The following is a 14,078-nucleotide window of genomic DNA, read 5'->3' as shown; positions in this document are numbered from 1 at the left end:
GTTTAAAGGGCTATGACAGTACTTGTGATCCTGTTTTAGGCAATAATAATAATAGCTAACATTTGTACAATACGTGCCACATGCCAGGCACTATGCTAAGTGTTTTATAATTATTATTTTATCTCATATATATTTATATCTTATTATAATTATTCTCTTACTTGATCCTCACATTTACAGATAAGGAAACTATGGCAAACAGAGATTAAGTGACTTGCCCAGGGTCATAACAGCTGGTAAGGGTCTGAGGCTGGATTTGAACTCTGGTCTTCCTGATTCTAGTTCTGGTACTCTAACCATTACACTTCATAGCTGTCTCTAGCTATGTGATCCTGCAGAAGTCACTTGATCTGTCTGAATCTCAATCTTCCCACCTACAAAATGGGGATCATAATGGCACCTACCTCTCAGGGTTGTTGTAAGCATCAGATGTGACACGTTTCCTTCTCCCTCTTCCAGGACCTGGCCGGCCCTGCCCTGTTATGGATTGTTTCTCCAGGACTTGAATGCTCGTTTTGTGGTGGGGCAGCTGAAAGCCATCCCTAAAGAGCCACTGATGTTGACCAAAATGACTACTCTTAAAGTCAATACTCATTTGAATGTATAATCTCTGATAATGGGGGTGGGGGAGGCTGTCAAACAATAGCTTTGTTTCCGTAGAGCCACATCTCCTCTAAGTATCTGTCATGATCACAGAGAATTGAGAAGGAACACCAGCATGAGAGCCTTAAGTACTTCAGAGAAAAGAGTAAATGTCACCTCTTCCCGGTGGGGACTCCACTTGACAGATCTGAGAATGTGATTTAACTCCTGGATCACCGGAGACATTGGACTTGCATTTCAGGCTTGATAAACTGTCAAAAACCCTGAAGTTTCATTCTGATTTGATAGCTCCCACCAGGAACAAATCTTACTGGGCTTCGGATACTCAACTTGTCTTTTCAAGGCTTTGTAGGGGACAGATTCACCTCTTATCCATCCTTCCCTAGGAGCTGCTTCTAAAATGACTTATCACATCAGTTCAATAGTTTTAAATACTACCTCCTTTCTCATTGGAGCCTCTTTGCATTTTGGCAGGGTTGGCTTGATCCCCTGCCTTTGCATCTGCCTTTTATGCTTAGAGAATATGATTTGTATCATCTTAGTTCTTCCTCTTATTCTTTCTTTGGTGCTTTCTCTAGCTGGGATAGGTGAAAGTGTCAAGTGATTAAAGACTTTAAGCATCCATTTCTTGTAGGCCCCCCTATTGTGGCCATTTATTGACTTTTGCCATTTTATAAAAAAAAAAAAAAAGAGAGAGAGAGAGAAAATGAGTTGTAAGCACAAAGTTCTTATTGGGCTTGGATTGACCTTGACCACAAGTGTCTCTTCTTTGAACTCTTTTTCCAAGATGATCCAGGAACAAACCTTAACGTAACTGGAAGGGGTTTGGTGAGCCTATTTCTGGAAATGAGAGATTGATGGGAATTCCTTTCCCACATTAAAGTACATAAGCATATTCTTTGATTGTATCCCGTTGGCTTATCGTATGATAACTTTAAAAACCTTTTCATTGGTTGTGGAGCCAGAACTGGGTGTGTATACACAATGAAATTGGATGAATTATCCTTTTCCCTTGCAACTTTTGAGCAAAGAAGAAGAAATGCTGTGGGCCTTTGAGTGGATTGGGAGGTAACCACGAAGACTGGCAACAGCTTGCCAAATCTCTCCCCCTGGCCACCTAAGCTTTGAAAGCTCAGAAAAGCTATCAGAGGTCTCCTCAGAAACCAGTAGTGGCAAACATCTAATCAGGAACAACTGACTTGACCTGAGATACCAAAGAACTCGGTGGGGACACCTTGAAGGGAGAAAGGGACTCACAGTACCTGGATGTACACCTGTCTCTAGGTTAGTGGAGGGATTGGAGAGGAGAGAATGTTTTGTAGCAAACATTTAACTTTGAGTCTTACTCTCTCTAAGGACTGGATGGGTATGTAGAAGGGAGAATGTACCTCCTTTTCAAGAGGGATGTTTTTGTATTTTGGTCCTTGCTATACCTTCTCAGTAAATAATCTTTCATAAAGGCTAATTTATGTTAGGTTGATAATGAGAAGATGTTAATTATAAGGGCTTGTGTCTAATAGTATAAGGGGGAAAATGCCCAAATCCTCAAGGATAACCCCTAAAACCCTGAAGGAAGAAGTAAGCAGTCTTCCTCTAGGAACCCAACCTGCCAATGATTGTAGGGGTTGAGAGAGTGAGTCTCAGAGTCTGAGCTACATTCACAAATCTGTTGCTGTATGGATCTCAATTTGATCAGTTTAACAGTGCAAAATAGTAGATTATAAATTACATGGTAATGGAAACTAAGTTTCATCTAGCTTATGTATACCTCATGGGTACCAGAAGAATGTGCTGTATGTAGAAGATGTTAAATATATTTTTAAAAGTATAGTATAGAAGTTACGTAGGGTTGAATATGTAGAATTTGCATGAAGCGCTCAAGTCAGGACCTTTATATGGGACTTCAGACAGAAGAAAACAAAATATCGTCCCCATACAGCTCTTTAAACCATCCTCTACCAACAAGTGCAAAGTAAGGCAGGCACCAACTTATTCAAGTGGTGGCTCAGACAGAAATAGGTCAGTTTGCAGGATGTAATTTAGTGGTTCTCAAACTTTCTTTCTTGTGGCAGAGGAATATTTTTTGTTCTTAAGGAGTAGGATCACACTATGGGAGAGCTGGGGAGCCTTGCACATGAGCAATCATCTGAAGGTATAAATTTCATACAGTTCATAGGAGACTCATGAATGGACAGTATATGAAAGTATACATTCCCAGTTTGCAGAATACCTAGTGAAACTTACAGAATGCCTTTGAGCACAATTGATATAATGAATGAATAAATATCATTTCGCTAATCACATTTGGCCACGTCTGGTTATCATTCAGTTAGCCAAGTAGAAATTCAAACACCACTATGGTTGCAATAAGATATATTTAGAGTAAACCTATTGTGTTCACCTTCCCTCACAGTAGTTCATGGAAGAGACTATATAATCCGGTCATCTCATTTTACAGGCAAAGAGACCAAGAGCCTGATTAGAATTCCTAAATTCTAGCTCAGGGTTCATTCCACTACAAACTTTATTAGTCAGTTACTCAATCAGCATGCATTTAGTAAGCACTTCCTAAGTGCCAAACACTGTGCTAAATGCTATGGATACAAATACAGGCAAAAATACAGTTCCTGTCCTCAAGGAGCTCATATTCTAATGAGGAAGACAATATATAAAAAGAAACCAAAAAAGAGTGAGGGTGGAAAGGGGGAAGATAGCTGAGCAGATCAAATGATGGGAATATCTGGAGGAGTGCAGCCTAGTAGGGAATGAGCCTTTTCCTTAAATGGAGGTTCTGGGAGGATCCTACTATCCTCCAATCGGAGGAAAGGGCCTCTGAAATGGAAGGTTCTTTCTATTTTTTAAAATTTTCTATTTTCTCTTTTTTGGCTTATTTGAGATCTGGTCACCATGGTCCTTTTGCCCCAGTTCGATGCATAGGAGATGTCTCATGCTCAACTTTTCACCTCTTTTTTATGCAAATTGAACCAGAAATGAAATCAAGATTCCTTGACTACTAATACAAAATTACCTGCTAGGCTTTGCAAAGAAATCAAGACCTCATAATAGTACCTTTATTCTGTCTGTTATTTTTGTGAATGCCTACACAGTGCCTTTCACAAAGTAGGTACTCAGTGTTGGATAGGTGGGTAAATAAATGAATGGGGAAGTACTTTGGTACTAGATTTTCATTTCTGCAGGACCCTGAAGTGAGACTCTCTCAGAATGTTTCTTTTTTTCAAGGACCTCTCCTTTACCCCATAACTCTCATTCCAAACTTTTTTCTCTAACAGCATCTCCATGTATTAAGGCAAGAGCAACTCTGTCTCAAACCTGCTCTGTCTCTCTGGTCACATGTATAACACATCTGTGTTGTTGAGACAATATTTACCTTCTAAGGACCAACCTATATAAATATAGAGGCACTCATCACCAAGGCTGACTACTTGTTGAAGAATTCTTTGGCCATGGCAACCCATAAAACAAATAAAAATACAAAATGGCCCTCAGAGGGTACTCTGCTGCCTCTTTTTATTCTGTAGTGATAGTGATAGGGTATCAGAGAATGCTAATAATTAGTACTTGGTTTTCAAATTTTAATTTGATTTTTGCTAGACATAGAGGCCCAAATTTGGTAGGAAGAGAATAAACATTTTTTTAGTACCTACTATGTGCCATGCTAAGCTAATATCATCTCATTTAATTCTTACAACACTGTGTTATTATGACCCCCATTTTACAGTTGAGAAAACCGAGGTTAGGTGACTTGACCAGGGTCACACAACTAATAAGGGTCTGAGGCCAGATTTAAACTCTGGTCTTCCTGACTTCAGTCCCAGAACTCTGCTGTACTACCAGCAGCCTCTGGTCAAGGCTTCCATGCTGATCAGTAACAGGATTGGCATCCATGGCTGTAGCACTCCCATTCTGGACAAAAGTGAGAGGTGGTTTCAAAAACAAAAACAAAGAAAAACAAAACTCCCCCCAAACCAACAAGACCAAACATATCCTAATTTCTGACAGCTTTGTTAGACACTCACCAAAGGCTAATGAATCCTTATTTCCCTGTCTCCTCCCTTACCTTTTCCCACTGCTAATGCCTTCTCTCTGAGATTATCTTCCATTTATATCATATATCTTCTCTGTATAGAATGCTGCCTTCCCCACTAGGATGTGCCCTCCTTGAGAGTAAGGAAGCTGTTTTTTGCCGGACTAGTTCAAAGACAGGGAATATATTGAGAAAAAAGTCTCTGGATCTATCTTTTTGAGGTAGGGACTATCATCTCAACATTTTATCTGCCTCAGGGCTTAGCATGGTGCTCTACACACAGTAGATGCTAACTAAATTTTTTTGAATTGACATGAATTCACAAAGGACTGCAGTTATCAACATGCCCATTCGTGTACATATGGTTAAAATGTACTATGCTGCCTTGTGTATAAAGAAAGATGACTTATCATAGGGCATAGGCCTTGAATCCTTCATTAGTGGGGATTGTAATGTTGTTCAATCATGTCTGACTCTTTGTGACCCCATTTGGGGTTTTCTGGGCAAAGATACTGGAGTGGTTTGCCATTTCCTTTTCCAGCTCATTTTTACAGATGAAGAAACTGAGACCAGCAGAGTTAAATGACTTGCCCAGAGTCACATAACTAGTAAGTGTCTCAGGCCTGGTTTGAATTCAGGTATTTTTGAGTCCAGGCCCAGTGTTCCAACCATAGCACCACCTATCTGTCCACATCAGTGGGGCTGGATTTGTACAAATCCCTTCCCATGTGTGTCAGTTCCATTTGTGATCAGCGGGAGACATCTGCTCACTGAGAAGCTGCCTCATTCCTGAATGCTATATTTAGTGAGAATTACATAGCTTTAAAACTGTCTAGAAACATTAACAGTTGGTACTCTAAATTTGAGATCTTTGTCCAATAATCAGCGAGTGAATTGGCAAAGTGCTGGAAGAATTGAATTACTTCAGTCTTAACATTTTTTACTATAAATAAGAGGAGGAGACCAAATTGCAACTAAATGTAAGGGTGACATATAAATTCTCCTTGTAAGGAATTGTCACCCTTGGTTTTATGATGTCCAAAGACTGACGTTGTCTACTTGGTCAACTCCAGCTGCTTTTCCAGTCTTTGTTTCTACAACATAGAAACCTCACACTTGCATATCTTTCTTTTTGAAAAAATTCAAAGGCACTGAGCATGGAGAGTGCCAAATAATACCACAGAAATAGAAATGATTATCTTTGAAGTCAGGAAATGACTAACCACTCTGGGAGTCATTCCTGAATCAACTGTGTGTACAGTCAGACAACTAACTTGTTAGAGCAAAGACATTCATTATTATGAAGATAAAAGAACAAAAATGAGAAAACAATTTGACATGCACTTTTTAAAAAAGTCTATTTTTTAAAAAGTAGACATTGTATTGGTGTTGAAAATGGGCAATAGAGGGAGAAAAGGATATCAAACCTGACTGTGACAATTTCATAGAGAATTTTAATCAGTATAAATTTATTTTCACAACAGATTTTTCAGTTGTATCTGACTCTTTGTGACCCAATTCTGGGCTCTCTTGACAAAGATAAGAAAATGGCTTGCTATTTCCTTCTCCAGCTCATTTTACAGATGAGAAACTAAGGCAAACAGAGTTAAGTGATTTGCCCAGAGTTACCCAGCTAGTTATTTATTGTCTGAGGCTGGATTTGAATGCACAAAGATGAGTCTTCCTGACTTCAGGTCTGCCACTCCATCCACTGTGCCATGTCATGAGACCAAAGCAACCTAAAATCTGCCTTAGCAAACAACTGACCTCAAAGATGCAACAGCCAAGAGTAACACTGAAATGGAATATAAACTTGTTTGTTAAAGAGAAGGATTGTGTAAATTGATGAGCAGTATCATCTCAGGAAGCAATGAGATGCAGTGGAGGGAAAACAACTTTCTAAGATGATGAGTTATAGAAAAAGTGCCCACTTACATCATCAGAGAGCGTTTGCTCATCTAGGAGTGCCCTTTAACAATGAAATCACAGATCCAACCTCTATCCCTAAAGACAGCCTAGAGATCCTAGAGCCTGAACCTAGAGACTGAGAGACCCTACTAAGCAAAGTCATTCTGAGGGCATCTAGATGTGAAACTGGATGGATCACAAACAAATGAAGGACAGAAAAGATCTGCAATATTTTTGATATTTTATTTATTGATATTTTATTTTTTGATATTTGATATTTATTGATATTTTATTTATTGATATTTTAACAAATTCTATTTTTCCCTTTTGGGAGAGTCCAACTTCCCCATTTGGACTTCAATATTGCAGTCCCAGATCTGCTTACCAAGGAAGCAGAAATGGCACTAAAGAAAACAAAGACTGGAAAAGTGGCTGGAGTCAACAAAGTAGGCACAGAACACATTTGTTCTGTAGATTCCATTGTTTAGGACGTGAGAATGATCTATACATGCATTAAAGATATCCTGGATGGGGAAGTTAGAAAAGAACAAGCAATCATTTGCAAGTGATATTCCACAGCAGGTCATGCCTTTATCATTTTAGAACTGACTGAGAGATGTAAAGAATAAAAGATCCCACTATGCTTGTAGTTGATGATTTTTAAAAAAAGTATGTGATTGAGTAAAACAAAACTAAAGAGCTCTCCTTCATTGAAGTGTCTCCCATTTCCTTGAAAGAAATAACAACAGAGATAATCTTGTTCAATGACCGTTTGATCATTAATATTAAGAGAAAAGTAAAACAAGGAGTGGTATGCTAATTCAAATGGTAAGTTATGCCATGAAAGAAATCCAGTGCAAAGTCCTGGCAGAAGAGGGAAGCTTACCTTGGGATATGTGAACACTTTAAGGGTAGCTAGGTGGCACAGTGGCTAGAGCCCTGGACTTGAAATCCAGAAGACTCATTTTCACAAGTTCAAATCCAGCCTCAGATACTCATTTGCAAGATGAAAAGGAAAGGGCAAACCACTTCAGTATCTTTGCAAAGAAAACCTTAGATGGGATCATGAGAAGACTGAAAGCAACTAAACAACCACAACAATGAACACTTTCAAAATATTTGGATAGCTGCATTTCACTGTAATTGATTTCTTTTGTGATCTCATGTATTTTGTTTTATGTATTCCAAAGCATTATTTTGAGAAATAAAAAGACTTCATCAAACAGCTGAAGCGGTTCATGACAAAAAAAATGAGGTTAGGATCCCCTGCTCTAGATGGTGAGGGTCTTTGGATGAACCTCTTTGTGAACTCCATTGAGCTAATTGCATGAAGTCTCAGAGCATTACAGAGCCTCCTATATGAGACTCATGATCACTCAGAGTTTGGCCCAACTATCCATACAGGAAAAATCATGTGGATGAGACTATTTGCCCAGATTCTACAGACCTCATCGATCAACACATATCTAGACATTATAAAAAGATGAATTAGACACAGAATGAGAAGGAGAGGGGGCTGGACTGCCCTTTGGAAAACTGCATAGTTCTTTTAATGACCCCAAGCTTATTCCTGAAATAAAGGCCCATATTTTTAATGCTAAAATTCTTCTGGTGGTACAGTGGATAGAGTGCTGGTCCTGAACTCCTCAGAAGACCTAAATTCAAATACAGTCTCAGACATTCACTAGTTGTGTGGCCCTGGGCAAGTCATTTAACCTCTGGTGGCCTCTGTTGCCTTATCTATAAAAGGAGAAAGTAAGAACATCTATGTCCCAGAATTGTTGTGAGGATTAGTGAGATAAAAATCGTACTTAGCACAGTGCCTGGTACGTAGTGAGTGCTATATAAATGGTAGCTATTAATGTTATTATTGTTGTTATTGTGATGTCGTATGACTAAGAATTAAAGTTGAAGTTCAACCAGAGGACAACATAGGGACAGTAGTGAGTGTGAACACACTCTAGCACATTGCAAAACAGGAATTGTGAGGAAAGAGCTGAGGAAAGGATACCTCCAAAGACATCTTAGGCTGTGTAAAGAAATATGCATAATTTAAAGAGATGGAATGAGAGTGATGGAAAACTGATGGACAGTTCACATACTCTGTTGATATCTTCATGTGTCAAGAAAGACCCTTGGCACTTCTGTTGGATTGACTCTGGTGGACTCTTGGAAAACATATACAAGAGTCACTGAAGAAGGTGTGGTGGGGTTGCAGATCTGTATCGCTGGAGAAAACACCCATGTGAGTGAGATCATGGAAGGGCTGGAATATTGGTGTCCATACAAAGATATCCTGCTTAGATGCTTTCAAACAGACTATTCTCTAGAGCAGATGGAACATTGACCTAATAACTCTATTTACTTTATTAATTTGCTTAGTGGAATCTTTCTTCTAGATAATCCAGCAGATTAGTAGGTTCTGAATTGTTCAGTCTTACTTTACATGAGGGCTGCCAACTATACACTCTAAAAGATTGCCCTAGATTTCAGTTGCTTGTACTGTTTTTCAATGTGTCAAGATGTGGAAATTCTGTATTTGCACTGGACCAGATGGTGATAGCACCGCACACTCTTCTCTTGCCCCGCCCTGTCCACTCTGAACTTAAGGCTGTGTTCTCCAGACTGAAACCTGGCAACCTGAATGTACATAGATAGCTGTGCAAACACCCAGAACAAACCAAGACTAATATTTACATGGCCCATGAGTCGTTGTAGAAAATAATGGCTTTGGTAGAGTGATAAGAGTGAGTTAGGAAATGGATGGGTAATGGGGGCATTACACCTACAGCACCCCCATATAGGGTACCCAGAAAGGCTACACAAGGTTCAGATACTCTATGAATCCATATCTACTCCAACTGCTATAGCTTATAAACCCACCCAAATGTGCATCCTTTTACTGCTCAGCCAAAGGACACAATTAGTTCAGATGGAAATTATTTAATGAATTAGCTTAGTAAGAAATAAGCATTAATAGAGTACTCCAACTCCTTTTTTCTTCCCCCCAAAAAACAACCAACTAACAAACCAACCTGAGACACAGTTTTCCAAAATACACACATACAGTGGGAGGAATGAGATTTGTCCAATGGGGCACAAACATAGGGAACATGTTTGTCTGGGGCAAATATGGAAGAAGACACACATTAAATATGAATGTCTAGGGCACCTGTTCTAAGGGATAACTCATACCTCTGATATCTTGTGGGGATGTCACTGTACTGCTCTAATCAAGTAATCAATCGTCAGTTATTTGCCATGTTCTCAGCTAGGTGCTAGCTATGCAAAGATAATGGCAAAAACTATCCTCCAGAGAGTTCACAGTTTAGTTAGAGGAGATGACACATACTTTCATAGGTATATAAAAATAGATGAGAAGTGATTTTTTTAGAGAGGGCAACTAGCGTCATGGGGTTAGGGTTGAGGGTTCAAAGGTGAGAAGGAAATGCCTTGGTGCTCCACTTTTTCCTCTGGGCCTGTATGGCTGGGTCTGCATGTCCAGTCACTGTATAATGTCTCTGCTACTCCTCCACTAGACATCATATCTCTGTGGCTCCCCACTTCTCTCTCAGTTTCTCTGCTCTTGTCTGGGCCTTTATCTGGTCATTGCATAATGTGACTGCTGCTCCCCAACTACACATCACATGTGTTGTTCCACATCTGCTGTATCACATCTGGTACTCTCCATCTTTGTGTCTGTGTCTCTGTTTCTCTCTCTCTATGTGTCTCTCCGTCCCTGTCTCTCTCTTTCTCTTCCCTCCTCTCTCCTCTCCTCCCTGGCTAGTCTTACTGCTGGGCATTACTCCAGGGTACCAGTTAATGAGTTTCTTCTTCTCAGGGCCACGGCTGGACAGCTCATCTCCTGTCTACTAGGCTGTAGTTACTAGAACATCCTGTTCCCCATCCAGTCTTCCCTTTTCTCCGTGGATTATGTCATTCTCTGTGGCTTTCCCTGTTCCTTCCTGCTGAATGATTTAAGGGTCATCTTGGCTTCAAGGCCAGTTCTTTATCTTTACCCTCTCCCTCCATAAAATGGAATAAGGTTGGAACAATATTACTCTTATTTGTGTCCCTTTCACTTTTTTTTCTAATATCATTTAAAAAATTTAGTAATGGTGCTTTTTGGGGAGCATATCTTTCATTGCCTGCTAACTCACTACCTGGACTTCTCCAAACAGAAGGTCTCTTATAACAGATACGTATAATCAAGCAAAAGAAGTCAATTCATTGGCTAACTGGGTGGAAACACCAGTACTTCTGCTTTGGGGCAGCTAGGTGATACAGTAGATAGAGGGCCAAGCATAGAGTCAGGAAAACTCATCTTCTTGAGTTCAAATCTGGCCTTAGACACTCACTAGCTATGTGTGACTCTGGGAAAGTCACTTAGTTCTGTTTTCCTCGGTTTCCTCATCTGTAAAATAAGCTGGAAAAGGAAATGGCAAACCACAAAGACCTAAATGACTAAACAAAGACAAATGGTTGAGAATGTGTCTCATTCAGCACCTGTAGTACATGATTTCTTGTGAATTAATACTCATTGTAATCCTCCATAAGGTGGGCAATCTGAATTGGACAATTAGAATCTGACAGGTTGACCATGTTTCTATAATTTAGGTGACTGAAAGCATATTCTTAAATTCAGAGAGCAACAAGGAGGGCAAAATGCACATGGTTGTACTGGAGACTGACCAAAAAATAGGGCTAAAGAAGCAGCACTGTTGATTCTTGGTCCTTGCTTTTAATGTTTCCTTGACTCCTTTTCAATCATAATCCCCAGCCTAGGGGACAGGTGACAAAGATTGGAGGAGATCTGGAAAAACCAGTATCAGTGTTTTCAGGATCAGAGTAACCAATTCATAAAACAGGCTTAGAGGTCTGGGGGTCATGCGGCTCCCGGTGCCTCAGTATCCCAGAGGCATCAAACAAGGCAGGTGGGTGTGTAGTAGGGCTTATACCCCAAAAGAGAGCACAGGGTGTCAGGTGTGGAGGATTGTTTTGAGTTTCAGTTACTGGAGAGAATATGTGGCTGCAAGGGCAAGCCTACCAGTTAGGTAGAAGGAAGAACAAAGAGTAGGTTTGAAGAACAAAGCATAGGAATGTGGTTTTGGAAAGAGTGTGTTTGGGCAAGAGCATGTTTAGGAAAAGACACGGCGTATTGCTTTGTGCTAAGTCTTGTATACCTTCAGGACACTTAGCAGTCACATATGGATGATCTGACAATATGGGGGTCAGTCTTGCTCAGGTGTGATAACCCAGCCTACACACCATGGCTAACTAAAAGTAGGAATGGAGCACAGTCTGGTTTGTGCTTTGGAATTTCTAATTTGAAATTGCTCAGGGTTGCAAAAGATGGGCATTCTATGTTATATTTAGATCTCATATTCTGCCTTGATATAACTATCTCTAAGACTTAACCTCTACTCTGACCTCTGTCTCTTTGCTGTGCTACCATACCTCAAACTCAATATATCTCAAACAGGGCTTATTAGAATCTTTCCATCCTTCATATCAGAATTATTTTTCCTATACATAGATCTGATCACATCACTTCTCTACTCAACAGTCTTTAGGAGCTCTCTATTGCTTCTTGAACTGTGGAAGTCCCATTACAGTCTGGTACTTCTCCAGACACAGTCTACTCACTCCATGCTCCGGGCAAAATGAACAATCTTCTGTTCCCGACACTATATTCTCCTTCCTCTGTGTCTTTGCTCAGACTGTCCCATGGTGCTAAAATGCTCCCATTCCCCATCTTGTCCTACTGAATGTCTATCATCCTTTTGTTCTTATTTAATTATTATTATTTTTTGAGACAGGATCTCCCTATCTCACCTTGGCTGGAAGTGCAGGGACCACTCATAGATCTGATCTCGCTACTGATCAGAATGGAATCTTTGACCTGCTCCATTTTCAACCCGGACTATTTCACCTTTCCTCAAGAAAACTTGTCTTTCCCACTTCCCTCTCTCCTCCCCCCACCTTCCCCCACTATATTTGTGCCAGACTTACTGTGAATACCCACTGGCCTAGTCTACCAGAGTTCAGGACTCTCAAACTCAATTGATCCATTAAGCCTCAGCCTAGCAGGTTTTGCAAGTGTGGGTCACCAGGCCCAACCTGCTCTTTCTTTAAAGCCCAGCTAAGATGCTTCCTCCTTTAGGAAAACTTCCCTGGTCCCCTCCCCCAGTTGGTACTGATGTTACATATCATTACATTGTACCTTTTTAATGAACTTGTCTTATGATATTATGTATTGAAGTTATCTAATTTGGCATCATATCTCCTTTTGGTACTATATGCTCCTGAAAGGCAGGGCCCATGTTCAATTTAAACTTTGTATCTCCTCCAGTTTCCAGCACAGGGCCCTGCACATAGAAGGTACTACATAAGCCAGCACTGATGATAGAGAATTGGCTCTTAATAAACCTGGGACCAAAGGAAGGGTTTAATAAATACTGACCAATGACCGAAATCTATTCATTAACTCCCTTCCTAATTTTTACTTCACATAGGAAGCTGTCAGCAGCCAAAATAATTGCAAAGGGATATGAGCCCCTTTTGGGTCAGATGCTTTCTGGAAATAACTCTGTGCATCTCTATAGCATAGCCAGTCTGCACAGTTGGAAAAGCTCAAAGAAATTGTAGGATTCTTGAACTGCAAAATGGTGTACCGGTGAACAGCTGTTGGCCAATTGAGAACTAATTAATCCTTGATTATAAATCATGACTGATCACTAAGGACCCTCCATTAGAGCAGCTGGGGTTCCAGAGTATAGCCAAGAATTCAAAATGGCAACTTTGGAATGACTCTGAATTGGACATTTGGCTTCCTGTTACATGTTTTTTAGTTCCGTCTCCTACAAAAACTATGCCTTTGACTGTACATTTCTATAGAGGAGTGCTGCCGCATTTAAAGCACCAGAGAAACTGGACAGAGAGCTTCACCGCTGGTCCTTTAGCACATTGGGTAGACTTCCTGTGGTTAACTTGGAAAAAGACAGACTAGTTTTACAGGATGGGTTGTAATCTGTATGATTCAAGGGAAACCCTTAATTGATGATGTTACTGATCTATTTGAGGTTTGCTTTGTCGCCACAGAAAGCTAGCGAGTTAACCTATGGTTAGTTTCTATCACTATAGTATAAAGTAAACTAAAGATGTATGCTACTAGTGTTTGGATAATAAACATAACTCACCAGTCTAGAGATCTTTGGAGATTTCCAAAGTACTTACTAAGACCTTGTGAGGGAGATGACAGAGGTATAAACAGTTTGTTTCCTCCTAGGGTCCATAGTTTCATTGGGATGAACATTCCCTCCAATTGGATCAGAGTGAAACTAGTAGTAGTAGTAGTAGTAGTAGTAGTAGTAGTAGTAGTAGTAGTAGTAGTAGTAGTAGTAGCAGCAGCAGTAGTAGCAATGATAACGATAGCTAGCATTTGTATAATACCTTAAGATATGCAAAGTACTTTACATATATTCTTTCATTTTATCCTCACAACAACCCTCGGAAGCAGGTG

The 14,078-nt window shown here is 40.0% G+C and overlaps 1 long non-coding RNA gene across 1 annotated transcript in view; it reads left to right on the top strand.

The window, feature by feature from the left end:
- LOC140500579 (uncharacterized) overlaps positions 1-13,868 on the top strand; it is a 61,598-nt gene extending 47,730 nt beyond the window's left edge. Inside the window, exon 4 of the long non-coding RNA XR_011965795.1 lies at positions 460-13,868. This is a non-coding gene — a long non-coding RNA (uncharacterized lncRNA). The remainder of the gene's footprint in view (positions 1-459) is intronic.
- The last annotated feature ends 210 nt before the right edge of the window (positions 13,869-14,078 follow it).

The sequence above is a fragment of the Notamacropus eugenii genome, chromosome 4 (assembly GCF_028372415.1).
Source record: "Notamacropus eugenii isolate mMacEug1 chromosome 4, mMacEug1.pri_v2, whole genome shotgun sequence".
NCBI classification, from domain to species: Eukaryota; Metazoa; Chordata; class Mammalia; order Diprotodontia; family Macropodidae; genus Notamacropus; species Notamacropus eugenii.
Note: the sequence above shows the minus strand (reverse complement) of the source record. Positions and strands in the feature narration are given on the sequence as shown.